This window comes from Strix aluco, chromosome 1 (assembly GCF_031877795.1).
Source record: "Strix aluco isolate bStrAlu1 chromosome 1, bStrAlu1.hap1, whole genome shotgun sequence".
NCBI classification, from domain to species: Eukaryota; Metazoa; Chordata; class Aves; order Strigiformes; family Strigidae; genus Strix; species Strix aluco.
The window spans coordinates 33,478,869-33,488,053 of NC_133931.1; positions in this window are offsets into that span (position 1 = coordinate 33,478,869).

Consider the following 9,185-nt stretch of genomic DNA (forward strand, 5'->3'; position numbering starts at 1 on the left):
TGAATTCTGAAGGTGAAGGTGCTACAGGTGGAGCATTGACCTTTCTTTTTTCTTGACTTTTTCAATCATTTCTGACCAAGAATAATCTTTTGGATGATCCATGACCACAAATTATTTGATAATAACCTACACCAATAATTTCTTATTTGTATTGCTGAAAAGCGATCTCCCTTGCTGCTGATCTGCAGAGGCAGGGAATTACTTTAATACTGCTGAAGAGAGAAGCTCATTAGCAATATAGTTTCTCAGTCCTATGCTATGTAATGCTTCCTATCACACCAATCAAGCTCTCTTGAAAGGATATCGTCTTTCCCAGATGGTAGGGAAGTGCTGGTGCGCTTTAATCTGACTGTGTTTATATTGGAAAACCCTACAAACAATGTGGAAGTGTTGTAACTAAGAACAATTACAGTTCACCATAGGTCAAAAGGCCACATATTATAGGTGTTCAATATTACTATTCACTTAATCATTTTCAAATCCAGTAAACATCACTGAAGAAAATGATAAATATTTATGCTCTCAACAGTGAAAGGTCAAATTATTTTTTCTGCTTTTCATCTCTCAATATTAATGCATACTCAAATATATTTTATTAAAAAAACCCAAAACTCAGCAGAAATTGAAACTTGCAGAGAAATTACTCTACAGATTCCTTCACCAAACCATATTAAAACAAGTATTTTAACCTTTACAGCAACCACCAACAACTTCAGTAACAGTAAGCAAAAACTGTCAAAACATTGTATATTAACCACTTTGTAAGCCACACATGCTTATGGATCCTAAGTCATCATTACTGAAAATCCTAGCAGTCTCTGTAAACACACAAAATTCTAGTTTCATTTTCATGTTCATCCAGTGAAAATTAGACCTATCAAATTCCATCTTCAGAAAAAGATACAAAGATTTTAAAAAATCAGCCATGAATGATGTGCACAGCATAGTTATGAAAAAGATGTGTTGGAAAAATTCTCTCAGGTGAAAAAAGAATTTGATAGAGGTAGATGCAAAAGATGATCATTCAATGGGAATATATAAGAAATCTCTTTTTAGCCCATTTCCTGTTTTTAATAACTGAAATATTTAACAGCAGATCAAAACCTAAAGTATATGAGTGATATCACCACATACCTGAGAATTTTGCTAGATACAGGTTATGAAGATGGAGCCGAGGGACCAGGCTCAAGTACACTTCAGGCTCAGGGTGGGACATGCAAGGTGCAACCAAACGATTTGTGGATTTCAGGCTATTTTACATACATTCATGTGAAACTTTAACACTTTCCCATGAAACTGAAAAGGTAAAAAAAGAAAAAAAAAAAAGTGAGGAGGAGTGTAGACATATGGTTTAGGAATTTTCTCTCTCTTTGGCCCTCAATTCAGAAAACGTTCAAAGATAACAATATCCAAAGGGCTGGATGTATTAGTCAAAGGTGGAGAGGAAGGGCACAAGTATGTGGGGCAGTATTTTGGTATGAGTAACAGTGAGTAGGTCTTCTACTTACAGATTTTAAGCACCATATATCAAGAGTGGAGATTGTGTTTTTCATAGAAAAGGGTTATTTGGTTTAATCAAGCGCAGGAATCACTCTAAGACCCCCAACAACCACAGCATCTAAAAGCATTGGATTTGCTGATGAGTATAGTCAGGGACATTATCTCCACGGCTCCAAATTTTCAGATTATGTTATGGAAATGCATACAAGTTTCTCAAATCTCAATATATTTCAGAGGCAGCAGAAATACACATAATACTCTGTTTTATTTGCTGTGCAATTACACGGAAGTTATAATCTGCGCTTTCATCCCGTGTCTAAACAGGGCACAGAGGAGTTGCAAGGACATGGTTGAATGTAACCACAACAAAATATTTACTTAAGAGACTAATAACATGAATCCAGAGGCACCTATTGCAAGTAGTAGCTAGCTGGGTATTTTTCTCAAAATCAAAAAGGATAAACTCTGTAGGAGGAAACACGCTGAGAATATACAGATGGTAGATTAAACTCATCAGAGGTGTGCTGCCTTAAAAAAACCTGCAATCCTCATGTTCTAGAAGGTGTTCCAGAAAGTCCTTGTGCTGTAACAGCCATCATGTGCCCACATGAAAAATATTGATTTTCATTTTCCTGGACTTTTAGTCAGATAAGCAAGCTTCTCTGTGTTATGGTGTAAGAGGGAAAGAAAGACAGCAAGCAATGCTTTAAGATAACTATGAAATTACACCCTTAAATTGTTTTCTTTATTGTTACGGAAAATCGTCCTGCTGTTTACAGCAGGCCTATTTCCTGCAGATGAGGAAAAAGAAACCACACATTTGACACAAATATTTTGCACTGGACATCAGCATTCTATACTTACATGACTGTGTTAAATTGGAAAGGGATGGAACTAGCACAGTTCTTAAATAAAGCACAAGACCACCATCATGAAGAATTGTAGTTCATGCAGGACCACAAATCAGTTCCACCGTGACATGGAACTTCAAGATAGAATTGCACCTGAGTGTAATTAAGGACTGTAAGTATAATTAAGGTTAATAATTGTGCCCCATTAAATAAGAACTGACAGACACATAGGCTTTTGCAGCAAGAAAATTGCCTAGCATTTGAAGCTGACAGCTTGCAGCTCACTTAGAAGGAACACAGTGGATGCGAGAAGTCAATGAGTCAGAACAGGAAAAGGTAAAATTGCAAAGAAAAACTGCAACAGTTCGAAGCAGGATAGACAGCGATGACTGTTGCATCTTAGAAGTCTTTTTTAAAGCTTGTAGTATAAGCAAGTAATGCATCATACTTGTTCATAGAAACTGTTGGTGGCAAGTCAATTCACTTTTTTTTTGGTACACTTCTGCAATTTCCACTTTAGAATTTTAAGGGTGGCTGTTTGGTTGGTTGGTGGTTTTTTTTGTTTTTTTTTTTTTTTAGCTTTCAAACAAGACTCACATGACATGGATTTTTAATTTCTTTCTCCATATTCAGATGCATATTTCTGGCACATGTGATGGATCAGGAAGTGGGTCTGCTTCAGGTAACACACTATTCTATGACTTCCAGCTAGGTAAAATTGAGTTAGTCGTAACTGCACCAGAACAACATGAAGGGCTGGTCCAGAGCTGCTCATGTACTTAGGAATAACTGAATATATGTGTTCAACAAGACAAATCAGCATCATGATTTTTGGGAGACAAAGTAGATAAGAAAGCATCAGTGAAGCAGCTGTAGCTTGCACTCAAATGTGCATGGTGCATGCACACATTTGTGATAGAAGAGTAAATGGCCAATTACTACCAATTGTCATTTAATTAAAAATGACAAGGCAATAGGAAGAGGACATGGACATACAAAATTCTCTCCTGGGTCACTTCACCTTTTTTGGTGTCAGGATGCAAGGGAAATTCTAATTATAGTCAAATGTACCAAATACAGTCAGAGTGCTGAACTGCAGCATGAACTTGGAAGAGAAATTACATACTTAATATTGACCAAATCACTGAAAATTAGGACATGATCAGTAATCAATTTAATAACAACACCCCTCTCCAGTGGTACATAACTAAAGAATTGTGCTTGTCAACATCAAACAGAAAACTAAGTCCTTTAAACTTAGTAAGGACCTTCAAACTTGCTTTCTGTGCTATAACATCCCTATTTCAAGTAACATAGGTGTTATAATGGAATTATGGCCTGGAAGATGCAAGGTAACATCCAAGAAAATGTCTACTCAGTTTAAGGAAGGGGTAGAAGAGACCCTTTCTCCAGGAACTTGCATCAAACCCACTCCCATTTCCGCAACTTCAGGGGATAGAAAGAAACGAGACACACACATAGACAATCAGTTGCAAAGATGTCATACTGGTCCTGGAGAGGTGACAGGAGTATGATAACAGCTACCATTTTCAAGTATAGATTTGGACATGCAGTAGGAACATTCCAGGAAATTCACAGTTCAAGGGAGACCTTACTTTTTTTAACAGTGTTGTGTTATGGGCTTTTTTCATATAGGTTGTATGAACTCGTGGCCTTATCTTCATCAGCGATGCGGAACAGAGCCACTGTGATAGCAAATGCATGAGCTATCCTGGAAAGCAGTCCAATATATCCAATAAAAAGAAGTTTTCTCAATTGGTTGACGGAGCAGATAGAAAGTGCCCCCTACTGCCAGGATTTTGGAGCTTCTCTAGGCATCTCCTATTTGCACATATGAACAAAACCCTTCGAACTGATCACTGTCTCCAGCAGTGAAAAAAAAACCGCCCATGTTGTGCTGGTCAAACTCCCAATGATTTTAGTCTTATTGTTTGGATAGAATGAGCTGCTTCAAGGGCATGAATGGAGCCAAGTCTGACCCAGGTGACTATGAAATGGAGACCTAACTGCTATTACAATTAACATTTGCCTCATAACAATTAAATCCTCCTCCTTTTCTACATAAACACAGTGAAGTTTATTTTCTGGTTTGCAGGGAGGAAACAACAGTAAATAATATGTTCCCAATTCAGTCTCTATAAAGAGAGTTGAGAAGGCTAAGCAGACTGCTTGTGAGCAGTAACTCCCTATGAGCTACTATGCTTGACACCAGCATCACAAAATAATTGTGGGAAAAGAGCTAATTATCAGGAAAAACTCTGACTCCCAAATTAATGCCACAACATAAGTTTATAAGTCTGTAACAGTGGCAACCTACATCTGTATGCTGTAACTGTAAAGTTTATACCTGGAGTTGTTCAGCAAAAAGTCATTTATGCATTCAGGAGTTACTTCCACATTGCTTACATATTGTTACAGAGGAATACCACTAATGTACATGCATGAACACTCAGAACAGTTAAAGTATGACTACTCCTTCCTCCCTTTGTTGCACTGTCACTATGCATCTTTGAAACAACATGGAAATCCTAATCACAGGTCCATACCAATGCACCTGAGGTATTTCCTAACATTTCATCTGTCCACCAGAAAATGGTAAAAAGTTCATTACGAAAAGGTATTCACATGTACTGATAAGTAAGTGTAAGGAAGTAGGTGTCCTGAGAAGGCCAATGGAACTCATTAGAAAGCCAGCAATGTTGACGTGTAAAGAAAAAAAAAAAAAGAAAATTAAAAATACACAATTTTACTACAGAGGATTAAGAGGCATCACAGACCGCCACTGTGGTACTAGTAATTACACATAACATTTATTTGACTGAATTTTAGAATTATTAAAGAATTATTTTGAAACAAAAAATAAATTACAAAGACTAATTAAAAAAAAAAAGTAAAGAAAATAACTGCAGCTGAGTATCATGAAAAACTACTTGGCAATGAGATCTGCAAAGCAGTATAAAAGCATCCCAAGAGAAGTAGTGGAATCTCCACCATTTGGGATATTTAAAACCAAACTGGACAAAATGCTGGAAAATGTTCTGTAGGGAATAGTCCTGAATTTGTAAGGAGACAGACTGGATGACCTAACAGGTCTTTTTCCATCTGTAACGTCTATTATTTTGTAATTGTCTCATGTCCTCAATCCACACATTAAGCAATCTTTGCATCGCTCCAGTGCCAAATGGTTTGGTTCCAAAGCTCCCACTCTTTCTTTACTCATCATTTAAGATTAGCAGAGCAAATCCTACTTACGAATGAAAATGTTCATAGCAATATCAACAACAAGTAAAAGAAATAATTTCGAGAGTAAACCATGTAATTTCTCTCAGACCAGTGGTTCTCAAGCTGTGCTAGTGTGTACCATTCATAAAAGGGTACCATTAGTAGAATACAAACAGCTTCAAAATGGTATGCAGCTCACCTCAATGCTTCCGCTTTTTAGTATGACGTATTTGTGAAATCAGCATTTGTTAGATCCTGTTGCAAACTGCAAGCATCTCAGAAACTGATGAAAAATAATTCTGTAAAATCTCAGCTAAGTTTTCTCAAGCTGTACATTGACGACAGTTTCTTTCAGCTACAATAATAATCTAAACAGTATCTGCCTCTGTCTTATCCTCATCACTCAATCCAATTCTAGGCTGTTTACAAGTCTTATTTACATACTGTAGGAAGCAATAGGGAAGAGGGAGTGCATTCATTATTACAGAGTTTTCCCCTAAAGTTCTTTTCTATAGCTCCATAATCCATAGTATTACTTAAATTTGAAAAAATCAGAAAAAGCATTTTTTGATCAGGGACAGCTGTTCTATTTTCATAATGGAGAAACAGCGGCAGGTTTCACATTTACAGATAAACGTGTTTCTGAGCATGAGTTTGATAAAGTTGGAGAAAGACTCTCAGACATTTCTATCCCACACACGAAGCTTTACAGCTTTGAGAAAATGAGCAGAGTTGTCAGATCACAGTCACACCTTGTTGAACACCTGTGAGATTCTTGGTTTTGCTTTTTTGTTTTACTGGAGGTGGTACTTTAAATGTTCTTGTTTAAGGGCCCTGTTATTCCCACAATTGCTCTATTTTATTGTTCATCAAAAGGAACATGCCATATGAAGAACATCTAAAAGCAAGAAATTTACTTGTTTTGAACTACATTTTATTTGATAGCAGTTCAAATCTATGGATTTGTAATTGATTGATTTTCAATTTCCTAAATATAAAAGTTTTAAAATATTTAATTAAGTACTACAAAATCAAGCCATGATTTTATTGTCTGTTTGTAGAGCAGGTAAAATTTTAAAAATAATTGATGCTTTTTACTTTTTATAGCAATGTTAACATGCCTTTTACATTGTTTTCCACTTTGCTTCCTTTTATATTCACAGAGGGAGAATTAACCTGTTAGCATAGGCCAACTTAGATCCTTTCGTGGCATAGTTCACAGAAGTTTGCACATGGCACACATACTTCCACTTGTTTACACAATCTAATTTACCAATTGATTTATATCACTAAAAGTTTGTCTGTGACCATGCTTATTCCAGAATAAAAAAATCCATACACAGACTTATAAAGATATGCAATAGTTATAAATTTAGGATATTTTTCCCTGTATAGGCACAGTCTTTACTATATCTGGTCTAAATAGCACATTTTTAAAACGGAGGTATTTCCATGCATCTCAAGACACTTTCTTTTCACTGTAAGTATAAATTAATGTTCCATACTCCTCTCATACAGAATCACAGAATCACGGAATTGTCTAGGTTGGAAAAGACCTTGAAGATCATCCACTCCAACCATCAACCCAACATTAACAGTTCCCAACTACACCATATCCCTCAGCGCAAAGTTGACCCTACTCTTAAACACCTCCAGGGATGGGGACTCCACCACCTCCCTGGGCAGCCCATTCCAACGCCCAACAACCCGTTCTGTAAAGAAATGCTTCCTAATATCCAGTCTAAACCTTCCCTGGCGCAACTTGAGGCCATTCCCTCTTGTCCTATTGCTTGTTACTTAAAGAGACTCATCCCCAGCTCTCTGCAACCTCCTTTCAGGTAGTTGTAGAGGGCGATGAGGTCTCCCCTCAGCCTCCTCTTCTCCAAACTAAACAACCCCAGTTCCCTCAGCCGCTCCTCGTACGACATGTGCTCCAGACCCTTCACCAGCTTCGTTGCCCTTCTTTGGGCATGCTCGAGTAATTCAATGTCCTTTTTGTAGTGACCAAAAAATAAACATTTTCTAAAAAGTATTGCACATTTAACTGAACACATAAACTAGTCAACTTAATTAAATATATCATTTATATGTAAGAGAAATTAATAAAAAATATTTCCTACTTCCATTTGAAAGCTTAAAAAATACTACTTTAAAAGAAGTATGAAAAAGATACAACGTGTGACAAGTGAAAAAATCCAGAACAAAATCTAAAGTTAGTATTAAAAAATTGACAAAAGAGGTACACAATAAAGTTATCTCTACTATCACGTTTGACATAGAGAAACATTAGAACTCCTAAAATAAATCTTGTGATTATCCTAAAAGAAAAGCGATACAGGTAAAAAAGATTTTACTATCTGCACAAAGCAACAAGAAGTTTACTAAATCAAACTGCTATAAAGATACCAAATAAACTAAAACTGAATAAAAATTAAAATAAAAATGAACTGACTTGTTATCTTTTCTATATTACCACCTGTGAAGGGTAAAAGAAAGCAAAATAACTGGGATGTTATATTGTTTTCTTAACAGTTCTTATTCCCAGTTACCACATACTGCTAATTCTGTGCTCCAGGAATCATTCTGAAAGAAGCACCATGTAATTGGCAGTGATGGGTTACAAAAGATGAGTAAAACAAAAAAATAAATATTTAACTACTCACAACATATGGCAACATGTAGCAGAAAGTCTGTGGCTTTCCACGTATAAGATGGTTTATCTTATTTTTAGCGTATTAGGAAGAATAAATGTCGCCATTTTAAACACAGAAATTATAATAAATACACTAGCCATGTCTGGTTTTGACACTAAAGAATAAAAATATCATGCTGTGTAGTGCCCTGTTTTCCACTCTTGGTTTTGCATCATAGAAAGAAACACAATTTCTGATGGTATCTCATTGATACATCCTGATTTCCAAGGATAAATCACAGAAAAATGTATATATATATATATAAAAGAAGATTAATATATGTATGTTACTTATATATGTCTAAGTTAAACTTTAAATACATTTTGAATTTGCCAGTTAAGCTAAAATTTTAACCTTGAGTATTCAAGCTATTTGTCCTTTAAATGAAGGGACCTAAAAGAAGTTTTTATTTTTGAAATTTTTTCAACATTTTTTACATTTTAAATTTTTCCAGACCTCAAGGTTAAAACAGGCAAACTGTTTGTTTATGTGGTGCATTATCTTCCTAAATCCATCACCAACACCACACCCCTGACATTACAACACATTAGTGGCAAAAAGCATAAACAGCTAATAGTAAAAGTGCATCTTGTCACTGTATGGAGGAAGTGTTAAGCAGCGCCAGCACTCAATATCACCAAGTAAACAGTAAATGAAGAACAAGCAAAAGAGAAATACATTTTGATGTCAAAATATCACACAGATCTAAGTTTAAGCTTACCCAGTTCAACCAACACATGCACCCAAGAGCATTAGTCTTAGAGGAGATTCAGCTGTCCCCATCAGCTGGCAAAACTATCTCCTACAGCTCTAGAAAATGGTCCCAGGGTAGAAACATCAGATGTGCCCAAGAGTTATATGCTACTTGTCAGCTCAGCTAGAATTTACACACCACAGA